This window comes from Thalassophryne amazonica, chromosome 1, assembly GCF_902500255.1.
Source record: "Thalassophryne amazonica chromosome 1, fThaAma1.1, whole genome shotgun sequence".
Lineage (NCBI taxonomy): Eukaryota > Metazoa > Chordata > Actinopteri > Batrachoidiformes > Batrachoididae > Thalassophryne > Thalassophryne amazonica.
This window is the reverse complement of record NC_047103.1, coordinates 6317431-6340518: the sequence shown is the minus strand read 5'-3', so window position 1 is coordinate 6340518 and position 23088 is coordinate 6317431. Positions and strand designations below refer to the sequence as shown.

General features: G+C 42.3%; 1 protein-coding gene and 2 long non-coding RNA genes across 4 annotated transcripts in view; 2 read left to right on the top strand and 1 right to left on the bottom strand.

Moving 5' to 3' along the window:
- The window catches only part of LOC117528231 (zinc finger protein 271-like), a 136512-nt gene that overhangs the window by 5689 nt on the left and 107735 nt on the right, over nt 1-23088 (top strand). The window lies entirely within an intron of this gene.
- On the top strand, nt 48-11658 carry LOC117530841. Its single transcript, XR_004566464.1, has 3 exons — nt 48-1598; nt 8607-8799; nt 11648-11658. It is a non-coding gene; the product is annotated as an uncharacterized LOC117530841 (long non-coding RNA).
- On the bottom strand, nt 8604-9485 carry LOC117531034. The gene is made up of 2 exons (XR_004566512.1): nt 9363-9485; nt 8604-8641 (listed from the first exon to the last, which is right to left on the bottom strand). It is a non-coding gene; the product is annotated as an uncharacterized LOC117531034 (long non-coding RNA).

The following is a 23088-nucleotide window of genomic DNA, read 5'->3' as shown; positions in this document are numbered from 1 at the left end:
TAGGACAACCTGATAATAATGAATTACAATAGTCCAGCCTAGACGAAATAAATGCATGAATTAGTTTTTCAGCATCACTCTGAGACAAGACCTTTCTAATTTTAGAGATAATGCAAGTAGTCCTACATATTTGTTTAATATGTGCATTGAATGACATATCCTGGTCAAGTTGTACAGATCCTGAGGTTCACCAGTCGGTGCTTATCCCCAGATTCCATGGCATGAAATGGATGAGCGTCTGACTCCCCATGGATGGAACACCAGTCTGACTCGGGTTACTTCCCCAGCAAACGTTGGTAACCAGCTGGGTGGACTGAGACAAAGCAGATGAAGTGTTTTAATCTAAGAACACAGACAGTTTTGATGATAACACAGGTTAATAAACAACTGGGTCTAGCCTCATTTTATTAAGACCTCCAGAAAGAAATGTATGACAGTCATTCTGGAGAGGTAGCTGTAGTCAAGTAATTCAACCCCAAATCAGAATCATTAAAATTAGTATTTGATCATAATTATTCAAATGAAAATAATTAATTTGTGTGTAAATTAATCTAGAATATATAACATTTACACTTTCTGAAATAAGTGACAAAAATATTTAACTTTTTCATAATGTTATTTTTTCAGACACACCTGTACATCCATTCCTGTGTTTAAGGCTGCAACAGATTTAAAAAAGCTGTGATGTGGGTAATTTAAAAGTACTTAACTTCAACTTTAACTTCATATAGCAGCCAAATAATGTAGGGGCCAATGAAGGCTTACACAGGGGTCAAAAAATAAAACTTACAATTTTGGCAAATTGTGATGTAAATTACTTGTTGAGTTGATCAGATTTTTAAAAAGTAAAATCATTCTTCAAAGTAATGGATTCTATTCCATATGACCCAAAACATGATGACAAAGCACAACAGATGGTGCAAACTATTAAAAAAAATTGTATTTGCACAACCAAATATTTGAATCACATTTTATCAAAACTGGAGCAGCTTTAACTTTTGACGTTTGTACAAATTGAAACTGACCATTGCCATAATTTTATCTGTTCATAACATTCACTCATAGATCATCCAAACGACCTTTTTGGCATATTTATCTGTTTTACTTTTAAATATGACTGGAGCATTTTTAAATGTTGACCCCTGTGTTATTCTTTAATGACCCCGACCTGTTTATTGCTGTCACCCTGATGGCCACCATACATTTTATGTAGGTTGTAGAATACTCGGTTTGGATTAATGCATTTTAGGTGGTACTGAACTACCTACCTGTTCTATTACACACAACTATAAGAAGAGTATTTAAGAATTAACTTTTTCTCACTTTTTGTAAGTTATGACACAATATTGTTTTATAAAGACACTGTTGAAGTGAATTGTTTTGTCAACAAATAAAGGAAAACCTGCTTTTCAATTCACAGTTTGTCCTAAAAATGATTTAACTGTTAATGTGACACTTTTCACGAATTTATTAAAGTTATAAACCTTGAGGTTTTTCAGCGTGTTGTTGTTTCTGTCGGATCTTTTATACGGATGGAATAACCGGACGTGCTGCGCCTCATAAAAATGTCTGTCGATGAATCAAAGTTGATTTTGGAGGTAAAAATTATTTTTTTTAAGTTATTGGTACCTTATAGAAATATTATTAATTGTGTGTTTTAAAGTAAACTGTTGGCCTTCTCACTTTAATGGAGTATATATATTTTTACGATCACTTCGCTTCTTTAGCTTAGCTTAAGATAAAACTAATTTTACAGTGTTAGATATATTTGTGTGTTAAACTTGTTTTGTTTTCTTTGCTATTTGTTTTGGTATTAAGTAATTATTTTACTTAAAGATTGTATACTTAGTTTGATATACTTTTAGTCTGTTATTTCTCTAAATGTGCATGTCGAACTGGGTTGAACCAGTTTTGGACACTCTCACGAGCGCCACTAGCTTAGCTTATAGCAAGCTAAAAGTGGACGCTCTCACTATCCGAGCTTCTAGCCAGTTTCTGTGTATTCTGTGTTAGTACGCGGTCGACGTGCTTGTGGAATAACTATTCATGTGAGATAAAAGAGTATATCATCAAAATCAATTCTGAAATTTATCAGTAATAAAATTATAAAGATAACTGAAATTTTAAGAGTGGCCGTAAATATTTAAGAAACTTAAAGTTTATGAGCAACTTCACCTGTTATGGCTCAAACACACTGTAAACATTGACATAATGGAGTTTGATGCGGAAGAGTTCAGAAAGATACGATTGGCATGGTTTTATGACCATTTACAGTTGGCGATGAAAGACCTGGGTGTTAACTTCGTGTTACAATCAGAACGAGAAGCTGCACTGAAAGAGATCCATCTGGGTAGAGACACATTCTGTGTGTTGTCGCTCCAACGAGAGCGGCATGCTGAGGAGTGGAGCGATAGTAGTCTGGCGAGCTCAATCTGTGGGCGAGCTATCCCACAATGCCAAAATAGGAGAGATGTTGCTCCCACAAGAGCGGCACGCTGAGCAGGGTGCCAGTTTGGTTACAATATAAACTAGGACTGAAAGCAGTCATATACGGACCCTCGTGTCAGGGCCACCGCGATTTCTGTTCAGGGGTGACCCTCATCACACGTGAAGTTTCAAGTCAATCAGACAAAGCATGAAGGAGTTATAACTTGATGTTCCATGGCGAAGGGACAAGATGGCGGCGCCGTAGCGGCCACACCCTTCGACATAGAAAAAAGGTTTTGATAACTTTTGATCAGTATAGTCTCTGGATGATCTGAAAGAAATTTGAAGTGCATTCGACGAAATCCCTAGGAGGAATTCGTTCAAATACAACGTGTGAAAATCATGCCAAAATTACATGAAAAATGAAAATGGCTGACTTCCTGTTTGAAGTAGACCAATGGTGCAAGAGACTTTTTTGTACGTCTATGCAAGTTACACAGGTGTACCAATTTTTATCTCCCTACTGCAAAAAAAAAAAAAAAAACCTATGGGGAGGGGTTTTGAAATATGCAAGGGGGCGCTATTGAGGTATTTTGCACTGCCTATGTGCGACACCCCTATGACCCGTAAGAGGTTGTCATGCTTGACCTGTGTATCAATTTTCATGATGATATGACAAAATTGAAGCCATTAAAAGGAAGAACATAATTTCATAGCGAAGGGTCGATATTCGGCACGCCACCCCACGGATGTCGATCATTACATACGTTCACCAACTTGTTCTGCATGTTTTAGAAGTGGAATGAAGTTGATGGGGTTAACTATGTGACATCAGTACTTGTTAAAGTATAAATAGGACATTTCCTGTTCCCATCGGGGCGCTATGACTTGGGTAGGAAGTTAATATATGGCAATATTCAGGGCGGAGCCCTGATTATGTCCAGCAACTTTGAACACTCTACAATGAAGCATGTGGGCGTGACAGCCATTTGAAGTGAAACAGAATGCTCCAAAATGCTTGCCAAAGTTTGACGAACCCTAGTCGTCACGCCTTTTGACCTACAGGAATTCTTTTGATAACTTTTGATCAGCATGGGGTCATGTTGATGTGTACCATATTTGAAGACAATTGGATGAAATCCCTAGGATGGGTTTGCTCAAATGTAAGTAGTGGAAATTGCCAAAAATGGCAAAAAATTACCTCAAAATCAAAACTTAAAATCAAAATGACAGACTTCATGACGACACTTCACCATGATGTTAAAAGACTTTTTTGTGTGTCCCAGCATGATAAATATGTGTACCAAATTTTGTGAGGCTACGACATAAAAACCCCAATGGGGAGGGTTTTTTGAAAATTTGTAGGGGGTGCCATTTCACTGCGAGCATGTGTGCGACCACCAAAATATCAACTTTTGGATGTTTCCGGACAATTTTGCGAAGTTTGGTAAGTTTTTGAGCATGGGAAAGGCTAAAGTTTCGGCTTGAAAAGTGTGAAAAATAATAAATAAATAATAAACAGCACAATTACAATAGGGTCCTCATAGGACTTTGTCCTACTCGGGCCCTAATCATATGTCCCGTTATTGCGTGGGTCATGGGCAGGGGGTTGGGACATCCCCTGAATGTCCACGGGGACATTTTCCGGGATTTTCCGAAATAAGTTCCACTTTTGTTACGCACATGTTGTGCTATATAAAAACTGTTTGTGTTCCGGGTTCTGAACGGATGGATCTCCTGCGTCAGAGAAATTCTTCGAAATCCAGACCTGATTTTCCACTGTGACTTTCAATAAGTGTAAAATAGTTTGAGTTTGTAATTTGTGAGTGACAGTATTACAGTAATTATAATTATGAAGTGCTTTGAGAGAGTGGTACTGGCCCACATTCAGAGCAGTATACGGGATACTACTGATCCCTTGCAGTATGCCTACAGGCACAGTAGGTCCACCTGCGATGCCATCGCAGCCGCTCTTCACATTTGCCTGTCTCACTTGGAAAATAAAGACTTCTATGTCAGGATACTCTTTATTGACTATAGTTCTGCTTTTAACACGGTTGTCCCCTGCAAACTCACTCACAAATTGTCAGGACTTGAACTTCATCCCACCCTTTGTGACTGGCTCCTGGATTTCCTGACCAGCAAGCCTCAGTCTATCAGGATTGGGAACAGGACTTCAGCCAGCATCACCACCAACAGTGGAGTCCCACAGGGCTGTGTCCTTAGCCCTATTCTCTACACCTTGTTCACCCATGACTGTGTCGCCTCCCATCACGCACAACACCATCCTGAAGTTTGCTGATGACACCGCAGAGAGAGAATGTATCACTGGCGGCGACGAAGCAGCCTACAGGAGGGAGGTGGACAGTCTGGTGACATGGTGTGGGGACAACAACCTCACTGTCGACACAGACAAGACCAAGGAGATGATAGTGGACATGACAAAGAAGAGTGGACCTTATCAGCCACTATTTATCCGAGACCTTGAAGTGGAGAGGGTGAGCAGCTTTAAATATTTGGGGGTCCAGTGAGGTCATCCCGTGATGACCTCACTTGGACACTGAACACCACACAGGTGGTGAGGAGGGCTCAGCAGCGGCTGTACTTTCTGAGGAGGCTGAGGAAATTCGACATGTCACCCAAGAACCTTGCCAACTTCTACAGCTGCATTATTGAGTCTGTCCTCACCACCTGCATCACTGTGTGGTACGGCAGCTCAACTGTGAAGGACTGCAAATGCCTGCAGAGAGTGGTAAAAACTACGTCTAAGATCATCAGAACACCACAACTCTCTCTGCAGAGCATTTCCCACCGCAGAGCCCACAGGAGAGCTGCCTCCATTATCAGAGACTCTACACACCCCCAGCATGTACTGTTCTCACTTCTCCCATCAGGCCGGAGATACAGGAGTGTGAGATGCAGGACCACCAGATTCAAGAACTCTTACTTTTTCCCCCCGTGGCTATCAGACTGTTAAACAGTTGTTCTGAGAGCTCCCCACTTTAAAGAATGAGCACTATTGATATAGTGAGATTTCCTGGTTATGATTATTTTATTCCACTGCACAGAATACTTTGCACACGTTTATAATTAGCAAATGCAGTGTACCGCACATTTATGCACATTGCTTATTTATCTTTCATTTGCATAAAATCTGTTATTGAGCTATTCCTAAGTTCTTAATGCATTCAGACTTCTGTTTCACTGTCAAATCCCTGACTGCTCCGTTAAATCCTGTCTGTGAACATCATGGACAGTTTTGGGGACAAGGGACCAGAGGTGGGTAATCCCAGTTTCTGTGAGTAAAAGTCTTGCCACATGTTTGTTCCATCCACCAACTAAACCAGCTGGGTCAATTCATTTCATTTACAGTGACGAAAATATTAAAAAAAAAATCATACATTGTGATTTCCGGATTTTTTTTTTATTTTTTATTATGTCTCTCACAGTGGATATGCACCTAAGATGAAAATTTCAGACCCCCCCCATGATTTCTAAGTGGGAGAACTTGCAAAATCGCAGGGTGTTCAAATACTTATTTTCCTCACTGTATATAACACCAAATCACTGATTGTAATTGGTTCAACTTTTGAGGCAGGTGGACGAGCTAATCAGTGAAATCACCTGTTTTTGTTGTGTAGCGGCTTGCTCTGTGATGTGTTGTAATTTTTTACTCCACCCACTTGCTCCTCTCAGGACGCACACTCATGATCTTCAGCATAGGATGCAGATGCTCTGACAAGTTGGTTAAAATGCAGGCTCTGGCCTGAGTGGCCCGAGTATCCTTTGGCTGTCGGGCAAAGAGAATGTAGTCAAGGAATGTAGCAGCAACACTGAGTAGAATGCCCCAATACTCCCATGGCTTCATTCTGTCGCTGTCATGTTGGACTGTTTCTAAACTCGTCAGGCCCACCCAGTCTGCGGTCAGACCACATGATGTATCTGACGAAAGAAGCCAAGATCACTGCAACTGTTGCAGAGATGAACTTTTTTGTCTTTTCCTCATATTTTGAATAAGTACATTAATACATGGGCAGCCTGAACACATTCATAACATATAATGAGGTCTCAATGCCACAATCAAACTAAACTGTTTGTGCAAACTCTACACAACCATAAAATGATGATCTGATGTATTGACGGCATTGGGACTCTTCCTTAGAAATCAAAGCTGGTGTTGGATTGTTACACTTTACTTTGTGTCACGTTGGTTATTAGACTTTTCTGAATTGGGTTCACATTTCTGTCCAAACTCAACGCTGTTAATGTCTCGGTTTCTTTTCTACACAAATCCTCGGACAGCGAACAGGAATAATTGCTGTTAGATCCTGTAGTTTAATTTTTTTAATGAAAAAAAAACAAGTTTACATAATTTGAAGGAAACCTGTTGGCAGCACACAGAGGAAATGAAGTTTTGTAAACTGACCTGTTGGTGTTCTTTCTTCCAGAATCAAAATCACTGTCTGACGAAAACTTATCACATAGACGTCTGGAAGTGCTTTAATTCCTTATTGTGTGAAGTCCCTCAGTGTTTGCTCCGGGTGCGTTTCTAAGCCACCACCAAGCAGAAAATGAATCCCTTATTTTAAGAGCTGAAAGTCTTTTCTGTAATTATTTTGTTAGTCACAATGGTTCCAGCGTTCACCACAGCTAACCATCGTGCCTTCAGTATTCTGCTTGTGCTGAACATAAACCCCAATAATGATCCATCAAGACAAAAAAAATATATTAAACAGCAAACAGAGATTTCTGTCGTCCGCCAATCCAGACCCGGATCACCTCCAGAATTTAATGGCGTGTTCCATGCCCTAATATCTATCTGTGGTGAAAATGTGGTGAGAATCTATGAAGTAGTTTTGACGTAGTCCTTCAAAACCTATATGAAGTGAATCTTTATCCAGATCCAGATCACCTCCAAAATTAAGTGGAGTTTTCCATGCCCGAATATCTATCTGTGGTACAAATTTGGTGAGAATCCGTGAAGTAGTTTTTGACGTAATCTTTCAAAGCGTATATAAAGTGAAACTTGATCCAGAATCTCGATCCGGATCCGGATCAACTTCAAAATTTTATGGGTTCTTCCTTGGCCTAATATCTATCTGTGGTGAAAGTTTTGTCAAAATCTGTTCAGTAGTTTTGATGGAATCCTGCTAAAAGTGACAGACAGACAAACACAGGTGATTTTATTATGTCCTTGGTGGATGTAATTACATTGGTATGAATGCTGACGTTCTCATCAGCAGTCCAGTGCTTCCACAGAGCCGCCAGTGCCTATTGTCTAAAATGTATCAGACTGTTGTCTGTTAGTGCTATCTTCTCTGTGTGGGTGGGTGTGGGTGGGTGGGTGGGGGGGTTATTGACTACTGTATGCATGGAACATGTCATGGACCATGTATCATGCTTAGTTATCATGTTACGGGGTAACATATGTCACATGTCATAGAATCCAGTGGACAATGACCTTGTTTGACCTTTATCAAACATTCAACACAATCACCTCTATTCCATTTGTTAATCCTATTAGCTCAATCAATAATTTGCATAATTTTTTACCAAAATTGGAGAAACTTTAACTTTTAACCCCTGTACAAACTGAAACTGACCTTTTGTCACCATTTTTGCTGTTTTTACCCCATAATTCCTGATCATTCAGTCATAGAAAGCCCAAACTATACCTTTTGGAATCTTTACAGTCAGACAAATAATGTGGTGTAGTTTTCAAAATGATTTGAGCGTTTTTAATTTTGGTCTTTGTGTAATTCTTCAATTGACCACCCTGGCCACCTATTGAAAATTCAAGTGGCGAGTCGGTTTGTTCAAAAGAGTAATGTCTAAGGAGTATTTGTGCCAACTTTGGTGCTTCTATCACCATTTGCAGGATTGTTTCAGTTATATGCTGCACTATTTGTACTTTCTATTGTCTGTGTTGTGTTGTATGTTTGACTCCTCCCACTCGCTCCCCTTGGGACGCTAACTCACGATCTCCAGCATTGGAGGTTGGTGGACTCTCTAACCAGAAGGCCACAACCCACGGCTGTGGTCAGAGAGTCCTTTTAGCTGTTGGGGAGTGAGGTTTACTGACTTCTATTGCACAGTGACTCCTGCATGTGACTATTTTCCACAACTTGCACATCACATTTTTTGTGTGTGTGTGTGTGTGTGTTTTTGTGGCACTGCAGGAACACAACAAGACAAATGGAGACAGACTTCAGTTCTTTGCTCAGATTAATGAGGTTCACCCAAAACCAGGAAGCGCCCAAAAACGGTGCAAGTCTTACCAGTGTGGAAAGACTTTCAGCCAGTTATCTCATATAAAACACCACCAGCTCATCCATGATGAGGAAAAACCACACACCAGTGACCAGTGTGGCAGTGCTTTTAGTCAGTCATCTCATCTAAAACATCTTATTGACAGTGAGACAAAAACATTCACCTGTGACCAATGTGGGAAATATTTCATTCATTTATTGAGCCTAAATCAACACCAACACTTCCACAGTGGAGAGAAACCGTACACCTGTGATCATTGTGGGAAATCTGTCAACCAGTTAAATACCCTGGAAAGTCACAAACGCATCCACAGTGGAGAGAAACCGTACACATGTGACCAATGTGGGAAATCTTTCAACCGGTTAAATACCCTGGAAAGTCACCAACGCATCCACAGTGGAGAGAAACCGTACACTTGTGACCAGTGTGGGAAGTCTTTCAGTCATTTATCGAGCCTAAAACAACACCAACGCTTCCACAGTGGAGAGAAACCATATGTCTGTGGCCAATGTGGGAAAACTTTCAGCCAGTCATCTGCCAGACAAAAACACCAACGCATCCACAGTGGAGAGAAACCATACACTTGTGACCAATGTGGGAAATCTTTCAACCGGTTAAATACCCTGGAAAGTCACCAACGTATCCACAGTGGAGAGAAACCGTACACCTGTGACCAATGTGGGAAATGTTTCAGCCAGTTATCGAGCCAACAACAACACCAACGCATCCATAGTGGAGAGAAACCGTACACCTGTGACCAATGTGGGAAATCTTTCAGACAGTTATCGAATCTACAACAACACCAGCGTTATCACAGTGGAGAGAAACCGTACACCTGTGACCAATGTGGGGAATCTTTCTGCCATTTATCGAGCCTACAAATACACAAACTCATCCACAGTGGAGTGAAACCGTACATCTGTGACCAATGTGGAAGAACGTTCGGCAAGTCATCAACCTTAAAAACACACCAACGCATCCACAGTGGAGAGAAACCATACACCTGTGGCCACTGTGGGAAATCTTTCAGTGTGTTATGTACCCTGCAAAATCACCAACGCATCCACAGTGGAGAAAAACCATACACCTGTGACCAATGTGGGAAATCTTTCAGTCATTTACCTAGCCTAAAATACCACCAACGCATCCACAGTGGAGAGAAACCATACACCTGTGACCAGTGTGGGAAATCTTTTAGCCATTTATCGAGCCTAAAACAACACCAGCGCATCCACCGTGGAGAGAAACCGTACATCTGTGGTCAGTGTGGGAAAACGTTCAGTGAGTCATCTGCCAGACAAAAGCACCAACGCATCCACAGTGGAGAGAAACCATACACCTGTGACCAATGTGGGAAATCTTTCAGCCAGTCATCAACCTTAAAAATACACCAACGTGTCCACAGTGAATCAGAATAGCTTTAATTGCCAAGTATCCACAGAATACAAGGAAATTGACTTCGGTTGAGCTGCACTCTCCCTGTACGGCATGTATAAATATGCACTGTTGTTGGTCATTCAGCTGCTCCCAGTTTGTGTTCGGGGTCGCCACAGCAGATACAGCCAGATCTGCATTGGTAATTGGCACAAGTTTTACGCCGGATGCCCTTCCTGACGCAACTCCACTTTTACCTGGAGAAACACACACAGCCACTGGTGTTCCAAAGAGGGCTCCCATCCAAGTACTAACCAGATCCTGCTCTGCTTAGCTTCTGAGATCTGACGGGATCAGGCTGACACAGAGCAGGCCGGCTGCTATGTATAAATATACACTAAACATTCAATAATTCGACACCTCTCCTCTCTGTTGTTACTTTTTATAGCTGTTTCTTTTTTTACCCGTTTAATACTTCTGTTCGTTTTTCAGTTGAACTGCTGTGAATTTTAAGTAATTTTTACTCCTGTGTAAAATCTTAGGCGCGGCTAGCATTTTCGCTAGCAGTTAGCTTGAGTTAGCTATTTCTGACCCTTCTCATCATTTTTTCATTTCATTTTTTACACTCCTGTTAGTTAATTAACTGTTTAGTGTATTTTATAGCTGCTGCTTTTTTACCTGTTTAATACTTCTGTTAGTTTTTCAGTGTAACTGCTGTGAATTTTGATTCATTTATCTGCATCTGTGTGAGCCTGAGGAGTGGTTAGCTTATCCATTATTGGTTAGCTTGTGTTTGCTTGGCATTCAACCGTGTCCCTCGGCGCACCCTGTGGGGACTGCTCTGGGAGTATGGGGTCTGGGGTCCTTTGCTAAGGGCTATCCGGTCCCTGTACGACCACAGCAGGAGCTTGGTTCGCATTGCCGGTAGTAAGTCAAACCTGTTTCCAGTGCACGTTGGCCTCCGCCAGGGCTGCCCTTTGTCACCGGTTCTGTTCATTATTTTTATGGACAGAATTTCTAGGCGCAGCCAGGGTGTAGAGGGGGTCTGGTTTGGGAACCACAGAATCTCTTCTCTGCTGTTTGCGGACGATGTGGTTCTGTTTGCTTCATCAAATCAGGACCTTCAGCGTGCACTGGGGCGGTTTGCAGCCGAGAAGCGTCCGGGATGAAAATCAGCACCTCCAGATCCGAGGCCATGGTTCTCGACCGGAAAAAGGTGCTTTGCCCTCTTCAGGTCGGTGGAGTGTCCTTGCCTCAAGTGGAGGAGTTTAAGTATCTCGGGGTCTTGTTCACGAGTGAGGGACGGATGGAGCGTGAGATCGATAGACGGATCGGTGCAGCATCTGCAGTGATGCAGTCGCTGTATCAAACCGTCGTGGTGAAGAGAGAGCTGAGTAGGGGGGCAAAGCGCTCGATTTACCGATCGATCTACGTTCCGATCCTCACCTATGGTCATGAGATTTGGCTCATGACCGAAAGAACGAGATCGCGAGTACAAGCGGCCGAGATGAGTTTCCTCCGCAGGGTGGCTGGGCGCTCCCTTAGAGATAGGGTGAGGAGCTCGGTCACTCGGGAGGAGCTCGGAGTTGAGCCGCTGCTCCTCCACGTCGAAAGGAGTCAGTTGAGGTGGCTCGGGCATCTTTTCCGGATGCCCCCTGGACGCCTCGCTGGAGAGGTGTTCCGGGCACGTCCCACTGGGAGGAGGCCCCGGGGAAGACCCAGGACACGCTGGAGGGACTACATCTCTCGGCTGGCTTGGGAACGCCTTGGGGTTCACCCGGAGGAGCTGGAGGAGGTGTGTGTGGATCGGGAGGTCTGGGCGGCTTTGCTTGAGCTGCTACCCTCGCGACCCGACTCCGGATAAAGCGGAAGAAAATGGATGGATGGATGGATGTTTGCTTGGCTACATTTTCGAATTTCTTAGTGCACAAAGTACACTACTTATTATACTTTACACCCTCCGTAAATCCTTCGTGATGTTGGAAGATAGGGTGGCTCTCTTAGAGAGCCGTGTCCGTAAGTTAGAGCAGCTTCTTAGCGCAGTGGAGTTAGATGTTACGGGCACTCCAGATGAGGTTAGTGTTGGGCTGGCTAGCGAGCCCATTAGCATCAGCTTAGAAACGCCGACTGTGGAGGACAGCTTTCGGACTGTGGCTAGGCGGAGGAAGCCCCGTAGGGCTTGGTGCCCAGTTGTGGCACCCCAATCACATTCACCAGTGCAAACTGTGAATCTGTTCTCCCCTTTGGATTTGCCAGATGTGAATTCTCTGAGCCCACAAGTGACTTCCACTCCTGTCTCCAGGCCGAAACACCGTACTTTAGTGATAGGGGATTCTATCACCCGCAAAGTCAGGTTACAGACGTCGGCTGACGTTAAATGTATTCCTGGGGCCAGAGCTCCCGACATTGCATCTCATCTTAGGGTGCTGACGCTGCAGAAGGGAAGACAGATGAAGGAACATGACGTGAGATATAGTCACATAGTTATTCACGTTGGCACCAATATCAGGATGAAGCACTCAGAGGTCACAAAAATGGACATAGAGACGACTTGTGACCTTGCCGGAAAGATGTGTCGGCATCGATTAATAGTCTTTGGTCCCCTCCCCTCCCGGGGTACTGATGAGGCGTTTAGGAGGCTGACATCATTAAATAGGTGGCTGGCGCAGTTTTGTAGACAGCAAGGCTTTAGCCTTATTGATAACTGGCCTTCGTTCTGGGGCCACCATGGCTTGCTGATGCTGGACGGTCTCCACCCTACTGGGGAAGGCGCCGCCATCTTGTCTGCGAACATAGATAGAGCTCTACAGGGAGGGTAACATTAGGAATCTACAGCAGGCCACGGAGGAGGTGATTAGAGACCCTGCAAGGCTTATAACAAATGTGGGTGTGGAATCCATTAGCTTAGCGGGAAATTTAGTGCAGAAAATCCACTATGGTGATAGTGCAGTTTATTTGCCAGGGATGGAATTTCAACAAGTTGAGACTGTGGCCTGCTTCCATAGTCGTGTCCATAAAAATCATAGAGGGATATGCTTTCCAAACTTAATACCCATTACTATATTGGATGATGTTGAAATTGAGGATGGCCCAGTGGTTGTTCCAGCAATACCAAAGATTTCGTGTCTGCTACCTACAACGCGCGTGGAATGTCTTAAACCCAAACCTACTTCTAGGCATCTTATATATGCTACTCTGGAACCACCCCTAAACCCAAACAGTTCAACTGTCAACCCCACTGAGGTCCTTAGACTGGGTCTCATTAACATAAGATCACTGTCCTCAAAATCATTGTTGATCAATGATCTAATTATTGATCATCACTTAGATATGATTGGGCTATGTGAAACCTGGTTTAAACCTACAGCTGTCCTCCCCTTAAATGAGGCCTGCCCACCAGCATATACATTTAGTCACGTCCCTTGTGATGCGAAGCAAGGCAGGGGTGTTGCTCTTATTTATAAATCTAGGTTTAGCTTATTAGCTGTTGGGGGTTACAAATATCACTCATTTGAGCATCTGATTCGCCGCTCTGCTCAGGATATTACACATTGCCAAGGTCAGAAGAATAAAAATCAGTCGTATTACTTTGTCACTGTATATAGGCCTGCTGGCCCATATTCTGAATTCTTAAATGAATTTGGTGCGTTCATCTGTAACTTGTCAACGAGTGTAGATAACATTCTGATCATTGGTGACTTTAACATTCATATAAATAAGCCTTGTGATCCCCTCTGCAAATCATTTATGGAAATTGTGGATGCATTAGGATTTCGGCAGTGCATTCGGGATTCGACGCACATTAGTGGAAATACCCTGGATCTGGTTCTCGCACGTTGTATTCCTGTCATGAATGTTGACATCATGCCTCTTACATCAGTGATGTCTGATCACTCACTTATTAAGTTTACAGTTTTGCTGCCGTGTTTAGTGGAACAACAACCTTATATATCTTTACGCCGATGCATCAACTCCTCAACTAAGACTGAACTCGAAGCTAGACTGGCTGATGTCTTAGCTTCACATTTGACAAATACCCAGTCAGTAGACAGACTTGTGGATAGTTTAAACTCAGTGCTCAAAACTACACTCGACATGATTGCACCACCTGTGTTAAAACCGCGCTCCCCCAAATCACAGTCACCTTGGTTCAACGATTATCTGCGTGACCTCAAGCATAAAGCAAGAGGTCTAGAACGGAAATTGCGTCGTTCAAAATTAGAAGTATTTCACCTTGCGTGGCGTGATGCTATCTTAGACTATAAGCATGCATTATTGGCTACAAAGCGGACTTACTACTATGATTTGATCAACAAAAACAAGCATAACTCAAAGTTCTTGTTCAACACGGTGGCAACACTTTTGCATGGACAACCACCTGTAGTTCACTGTCCTTTTACACCACAAGATTTCCTGGATTACTTTGGGAAGAAAATAGAAGACATCGGGTTAAACATATCCCAGCATGCCTTAATCCAGCCACTACACCCTGCTATTGAGGTGGGCGCCACTACTGAGGTATTACCTGGATTTACAGAATTTCACAGTATCTCACTAGGCATGCTGACACAATTCGTAATGTCAGCAAAAAGCACAACCTGTTTATTTGATCCTATACCAACAAAACTGTTTAAGGACCTGTGGCCCACTCTTGGGCCGTCTATGCTGGAAATTATTAATTTTTCTTTAACTTCTGGATCTGTTCCTAAATGTTTCAAAACTGCAGTGATTAAACCATTACTTAAGAAACCTAATCTTGACCCTAGTGTATTGACAAACTGTCGGCCGATATCAGATCTATCATTTTTCTCTAAAATTCTGGAAAAAGTGGTGTCATGGCAGCTCGTGGACTATCTTACTGAGAATAATCTCTTTGAGCCACTGCAGTCTGCTTTTAGAAAATATCATTCCACAGAGACGGCTCTCACTAAAGTGGTGAATGATCTTCTGCTTACAATGGATTCGGACACCACTACGGTTCTGCTGCTGTTAGATCTCAGTGCTGCATTTGATACAGTGGATCATCATATTCTACTTGATAGGATGGAAAATCATTTTGGGATTACTGGGAGTGCCCTTGCATGGCTGACGTCATACTTGACCAGTCGTTCTTACTGTGTCTTGTACAGTAACACTGCCTTTAACCTTAGTGACATGAAATTTGGGGTTCCACAGGGGTCTGTCTTAGGCCCCCTGCTTTTCTCCCTTTATATAGCACCCCTTGGGCACATATTGCGGCATTTTGGGATTACCTTTCACTGCTATGGACAGTGGACTGTTCAGGGCTGGGCCCCTCCTTCCTCCAGAATGGACGAACAAGGCCGTTGATGGCTCCTAAAGGCGGCCTCCGAAGTGTTCTGTCTGATAACTGGACTCTTACAAATCTCGGTCGGCGTCTCTCGTCCTGTTGTCGTGTGTGATCACTGTTCATTGTGCTGATGGGTTTTTTCCTGCATTGCTGCTGCATGATTCAATGCAGCAGCAATGAAGGTTTTTCTTTCCCAAGTTTTACCTTGTGTGTGCTTTTTATATGTGTTCATGTACCGGGCCGGCTTATGTGTGTTGTGTGTTATGTGTGTGTCGTCTGTCGTCATGAGGCCGGTCATGGTTTGCTCAGCCCTGCTGTTGATCTAAGGCAGGATATACATCTAGAGCTGGTCCCCGGGCGCCAAAAGGCGACTTCTGCTCCTAACTGGCAATTAGGATGGGTTAAATGCAGTAAACACATTTCATTCTGCAGGGAACATGTTCCTTTGTGCATATGACAATAAAATTCTTTTGAATCCTTTGAATCCTATGCAGATGATACTCAGTTATACATACCAATAACTGCTGGTAATCTCATTCACATAAAATCCTTAGAAGATTGCCTTGCAGCAGTGAGAAGTAGTGATGGGATGAACAACACTGGTGCGTCAACACTGTGACGAGCACACAAGAGTGAAACCCCGTATCAGTGTGCGTATCGCTTTAAGAAAAAATCACGTGACCGATACAGGAACTGTGTCGTTCGGCTGCGCCGTGCCAAATTGTGTTTTATAAGGAAACAACTGTATCGACATGTTGCGGATTTGTTGGATGGAGTTTTGCTGGTGGATTTTTGCTTGCCCTCACCTTGCTCCACTGATTTCATGGCACGTTCAAAGACGTTTGCCCAGTCTGGAATAATTTTGATCTTTTGATGCCAAATAAGATAAATCTTTTTCTCCTTTCGCCATTGTTTACTGTTATTTTTCCAGTTAGATATGTTTGTACTCCTTTACAATACTGGAAGGATAACCAGAAAACATATCCACACCTTTATCAACTCGCACTGAAATGTTTCTGCTCACTATCTTCATCTGTACCCTGTGAAAGAGTTTTTTCTAAGGCAGGGGAACTGGTGTGTAAGAGAAGAAATCGCCTTGGAGCAAAGACACTTCAGAAACTGTTAAGGATTTTATATATATATATATATATGTTATCACTGTTAAACATTTGTACCTTCGTCTTCTTTCTTATGAAAACGGTGTTGTGCTGTTTGCACCTAACCCCGAGAATGCATGTGTTATTCAACCTTGTTTTAGCATGCTGGGGTCAATCTGAACTGGGAATGAAGAGCTGGATGTACTTATTATTATTATTATTATACAACTTGTTTTCGTAGCCGCTAACGACTGGGAGTGAAGCATGACGGGGTCAGGCTGAACTGGGAGTAAAAGAACTGAAGGTTGTTTTGACTGTTGTGACGTGATGCTTAGTGTGAAGACCAGGACACTCCAGGCAGATGCACAACAGCTGATAACTGCAACAGGCGAACGGGATGTGCTGACCTTCGACGATAAGAGTAAAAGAAAGAAACTGTTTGTCCTTACAGCTGCGCTTATTGACGTATGTGTTTATGTTACGGGAAGAAACTTGTCTCGCGTTGTCCCCCCCCCCCCCCCCCTTAGGACAAGTTTTATGATGTAATGAGGGCATCTCTAATAAAAAGAGCGGGAGCACAGGCCAGACTTTAGTGTAGCCTTGGTGTACAGCCTGGCCGCACTCCGCGCGTGATTAATTTGACTTTCTGTCTCACTGGTGTTTCTTGACTCTGTTTGTCTTATCAAAGGTTTTAAGAATGTTTGGAGGAGAAAATACCCAACAGAAACCTTTGTTCTTCAATAAAAATGCATAAATGAATCTATTTTCAGTCTTTTATTTTGTATGCTTTAACACTTAAGTTAACAAATTTCCATACACAAGTTACAAATTTTAACTCTGAATTTTATTACAGACAAATTTGCTATATTTTACAAACAAACTCAGTTTAGCATTTACACAAACAAGGTTTTAAGCAAATTTTAAACTCTTCTCATGAACAGCTTAACTAGACACACAAATTGAGCACATGAAATTATGCAATGATGAGATCATATTTTAAATAGAGGACTGGCAATTAACTATTTCACAGGCTGACCTTGCATTTGCAGCACGGTAACTTTTCCATCTTATTTACCTGCAATGATTTTATAACTACTGCAGGGGTCACTATTGAGGGACCAACACAGTGCCGACACAGTTTGTGTGGTGTGTCAATACACTCCTTGAGGTATCATCATCCCATCACTAGTGAGAAGTTGGATGTCTAGAAACTTCCTACTTTTAAACTCTGATAAGACTGAAATGATGGTTCTTGGTCCAGTGAGACATCAGCATCAATTTGACCAGTTAATGCTCAGCCTCGGCTCGTGTGTCATACATCACACTGACAAAGTGAGGAACCTTGGGACAATTTTTGATCCTTCTTGGTCCTTTGGCCTCCACATTAGAAATATTACTAGGACTGCTTTCTTCCACCTGCGAAATATAGCAAAGATTCATCCCATCTTGTCTATGGCGGATGCTGAGACCCTGATCCATGCATTTATCTCTTCTAGATTGGACTACTGCAATGTTCTATTTTCTGGTTTACCGCAGTCCAGCATTAGGGCTCTCCAATTGGTTCAAAATGCTTCAGCCAGACTTTTGACACAAAGCAGAAAGTTCGACCACCTTACACCCATTTTGGCGTCTCTTCACTGGCTTCCTGTCCCAGTGAGATCAGATTTTAAGGTTCTGCTACTAACCTATAAAATTATTCATGGACTGGCATCCTCCTACCTAGTTGACCTAATTAAACCTTATGTACCGGCCCGGGCTTTACGTTCTCAGGGTGCAGGACTACTTTGTGTCCCTAAGGTGAATAAGAAGTCTGCAGGTCACAGAGCTTTCTCTTGCGTGTCCCTGTTCTGTGGAATGATCTCCCTGCGTCAATAAATTCTGTGGAGATTTCAAGTCCAGACTTAAGACGCACTTATTTTCCCTTTCATATGGCTAGCATACTGGTACAGTTTTGTTTTACGCTTTTTACTCTTTTAATTCATTTTATTAGTAATTGGTGCAGGCCACGGCCTCAACTTTACCTAAATTCTGGGTCTTAGTGAAGCTTAGGGCTAGTGGCCGGCGATCACCTTAGTATTTCTGTTTTTCTTGTTGTTTAATGCTGACAAGTTATACAGTATTTCTTGTCTTGCCTGATTTTTTTTTTTTTTCTCTCTGTTTAAGGTGCAGCTCCATCCAGAGATGGGAGTTGTGTTCGTGTTGGCGATCCTCCTGTCTTGTGCGCCAATACCATTTTGTTGTATATTCGTCCGTCAATTGTTCTGTAATTTATGTTTTGTAGCATGGCCCAAGCAGAGGGTCACCCCTTTGAGTCTGGTCTGCTTGAGGTTTCTTCCTCAGATGGAGTTTTTCCTTACCACTGTTGCTCTGGGGGTTGGTAAGGTTAGACCTTACCTGTGTGAAGTGCTTTGAGGCAACTCTGTTGTGATTTGGCGCTATATAAATGAAAATAAATTGAAATTGAAAATTGAAATAATTCACAGTAGTGAAATGTGCAGGTAAAATCAAATGTGCAATAAGAGAAAAGGGAAAAAAAAAGGATGTGTGAAACAGACAACAGTCATTCAACCCGGGCATATCCACTTCATGGGCTGCCCTAACAGTTGTTCGACTGACAGACATCTGTGCGACAGCAACTTGGGCAGCCCCCTCGTGACCTTGTTGGTTTGAGGTTATTCACATGCTAAGCACTGCCCTCTGGCGGTCAGGAGGAATGAACTGAAACAAGAGTAACACGGGCTGAATGCTGGATAACATGCTCTCATATACTTGTTGGCTGACGTCACCCAGGTCAAGCCCACTAACGTGACTTTGTTGGTATAAGACAAACCATAATGGCCATGTCGGCTTAGCATAGTCTTGTACAGATCCTGAGGTTCACAGTCTGTGCTTATCCCCAGATTCCATGGGATGTAAAAGATGAGTGTCTGACTCCCCATGGATGGAACAACAGTCTGACTCAGGTTACTTCCCCAGCTAAAGTTGGTACCCATTTCATATGGCTAGCATACTGGTGCAGTTTTGTTTTACACTTTTTACTCTTTTCATTCATGTTATTAGTAATTGAAGTGGGCCGCGGCCTCAACTTCACCTAAATTCTGGGTCTTTTAGTGAAGCTTAGGGCTAGTGGCCGGTGATCACCTTAGTATTTCTTCTGTTTTTCTTGTTGATTAATGCTGGTATTTTTTGTCTTTCTGATGCCTGATTCTGTTTTTTCTCTGTTTAAGGTGCAGCTCCATCCAGAGATGGGAGTTGTGTTTGTGTTGGTGATCCTCCTGTCCTGTGCACCAACAGCAATTCTTGTACATTCGTCCGTGAATTGTTCTGTGAATTATTTCTGTAATTTATGTTTGTATTATGGCCCAAGCAGAGGGTCACCCCTTTGAGTTTGGTCTGCTTGAGGTTTCTTCCTCAGGGGGAGTTTTTCCTTACCACTGTTGCTCTGGGGGTTGGTAAGGTTAGACCTTACCTGTGTGAAGCGCTTTGAGGCAACTCTGTTGTGATTAGGCGCTATATAAAGGAAATTGAAATTCATTTACAGCTGGGTGGACTGAGACAAAGCAGATTTTTTTTTTTTAGTCCTAGTATACAGACAGTTATGATGATACCACCTGAGGTTAATAAACAACTGAGCTGAGTCTCATTTTATCAAGACCTCCAGAAAAATGTACGAGTCATTCTGGAGAGGTAGCTGTAGTCAAGTAATACAACCTTCAAATCAGAAAAGGTAGGAACAAAATGAAAAATGCTCATAAAATCCCCCACAGCCATCTGAACATTTACTTTCATGGTATTTAGACTGTTATTATTATTTACCCATAATTATTAAAATGAAATTTAAAAAAAAATTAATGTGTGTAATGAGTCTAGAATATATAACATTTACACTTTCTGAAATAAATGACAAAAATATTTGACTTTTTCATGTTATTTTTTTGAGACACACCTGTACATCCATTCCTGAGTTTAAGGCTGCAACACATTAAAAATAGCTGTGATGTGGGCAATTTAAAAGTAACTGCTCCATGTAGCAGCCAAATAATGTAGGGGCCAATGAAGGCTTACACAGGGGTCAAAAAATTAAACTTACAATTTTAACTTTTGATGTTTGTACAAATTGAAACTGACCTTTAAGATAATTTTATCTGTTCTTACTGTTATGTGTCGACGCGGGTTGAGGGGTGGACCTGCGTCAGATGGAACCCAGCGCTAAAAATAACCAGAAAGCGGTTCCAATAACAAAAACAATTTATTTATTTCACCCGGTGGTGCCCAACAAAGTGTAAAAACCAAAATAGCGTCCTTCTGGTGGAGTGAAGGCTGGCACGCTCTGCAGCGCCCAAAAGGATCGAAGCCCGGCGCTCCTGAACCCACTACCACCGCCAAACACCCCCCAGGTGGACACGACAAACCGACTCTCTGCGAAGCATAGAAGAGGTGAGGTAAGTCAGCAGTTACAACTAATATCCTTCAAAAGACACACACTATCAGCAACACATTCAGGTCTGCATTTTAAGCTTTATGCAAATGAGCAGCTTCTCACAACAGGTGGAGGATCACTTGTCCGCACGCCACAGCAGTGAGAAGCAAGCTGCACAATTCTCATCACAATTCAAGTATACTGCGTAACAAAATACCAAGTTACTATCAACAATTAGTCAAACACTTAATCACCTCTGATGTGTGCTGACAGCATGTGTCCCTCACCCTTCCTGCTTCACGGGCTCGATGTGTCAAACCCAGGCGCGGTCCTCAGCGTCTCACAAACGAACATCACAAGGTCGAGTTCCCGGCAGTTCTGCTTGAATCACACATGACTTAAATGCAGAACGCCATCCAATTATCTGCTTCAGCTGAAAGTCTTTAAGGCTGCACGTGAGCACCATTCACAGGTGCTGCACATGATGTTGATGAGGGTGAAGGACTCTTCAGCCAGCACCTTCTCCACAGACAAATCACTTTTCATGCCACCTGGAGAGCAAAGAAAAGAAAAGAACACCAAAATGTCCAGCCACACCCCCCCAACACACAACACTTACCCCATAACATTCCGTCATAGATCATCCAAATGACCTTTTTGGAATATGAAGATATATATATGTTATTTTGCTTATAATTAGCTTCGCAGGCTAACAATGCTAAAAGTTAACACATTGAATAAAATGTTTTGTGTTCATTATTTTGGAACATAAATGTTTTGGAATGTAACAAATGTGCACCGTCCTGTTCTAATGAACAAGGTACTGTATGGATTGAATAAAGCTCTGGTGTGATATTTTTGCCATAATGTGTTTAAGGGATTTACCATGATGCCAAATGAATGAAAATGTGTATGCTTATGCTTTGATAAGTGTTTAATTGATTTATGATTTTGAAATGATACAATATCATATGGTTTGAATAAGGATTGTAATATGTGCTTATGATGAATTGTATTGACCGTGCGTAACTGCTGACATGTGGTGTTGACTTCCTGTAGGTAAGCCTGGCATCGACCACTTTGAATAAAGTCATTATTTGATGCCGGCATGATGCTTATGCTATAATTATGTTTAAAGATCTGATGTTTTGTTAAAGTACACATAATTCTTTGGAAATGCTTTGGATAATTTATCATGTCAAATCAAATCAATTTTATTTATATAGCGCCAAATCACAACAAACAGTTGCCCCGAGGTGCTCCATATTGTAAGGCAAGGCCATACAATAATTACGGAAAAACCCCAACGGTCAAAACGACCCCCTGTGAGCAAGCACTTGGCGACAGTGGGAAGGAAAAACTCCCTTTTAACAGGAAGAAACCTCCAGCAGAACCAGGCTCAGGGAGGGGCAGTCTTCTGCTGTGACTGGTTGGGGCTGAGGGGAGAGAACCAGGAAAAAGACATGCTGTGGAGGGGAGCAGAGATCAATCACTAATGATTAAATGCAGAGAGGTGCATACAGAGCAAAAAGAAAGAAACACTCAGTGCATCATTGGAACCCCCCAGCAATCTAAGTCTATAGCAGCATAACTAAGGGATGGTTCAGGGTCACCTGATCCAGCCCTAACTATAAGCTTTAGCAAAAAGGAAAGTTTTAAGCCTAATCTTAAAAGTACAGAGGGTGTCTGTCTCCCTGATCTGAATTGGGAGCTGGTTCCACAGGAGAGGAGCCTGAAAGCTGAAGGCTCTGCCTCCCATTCTACGCTTACAAACCCTAGGAACTACAAGTAAGCCTGCAGTCTGAGAGCGAAGCGCTCTATTGGGGTGATATGGTACCATGAGGTCCCTAAGATAAGATGGGACCTGATTATTCAAAACCTTATAAGTAAGAAGAAGAATTTTAAATTCTATTCTAGAATTAACAGGAAGCCAACGAAGATAAGCCAATATGGGTGAGATATGCCCTCTCCTTCTAGTCCCTGTCAGTACTCTAGCTGCAGCATTTTGAATTAACTGAAGGCTTTTCAGGGAACTTTTAGGACAACCTGATAATAATGAATTACAATAGTCCAGCCTAGAGGAAATAAATGCATGAATTAGTTTTTCAGCATCACTCTGAGACAAGACCTTTCTAATTTTAGAGATATTGCGCAAATGCAAAAAAAGCAGTCCTACATATTTGTTTAATATG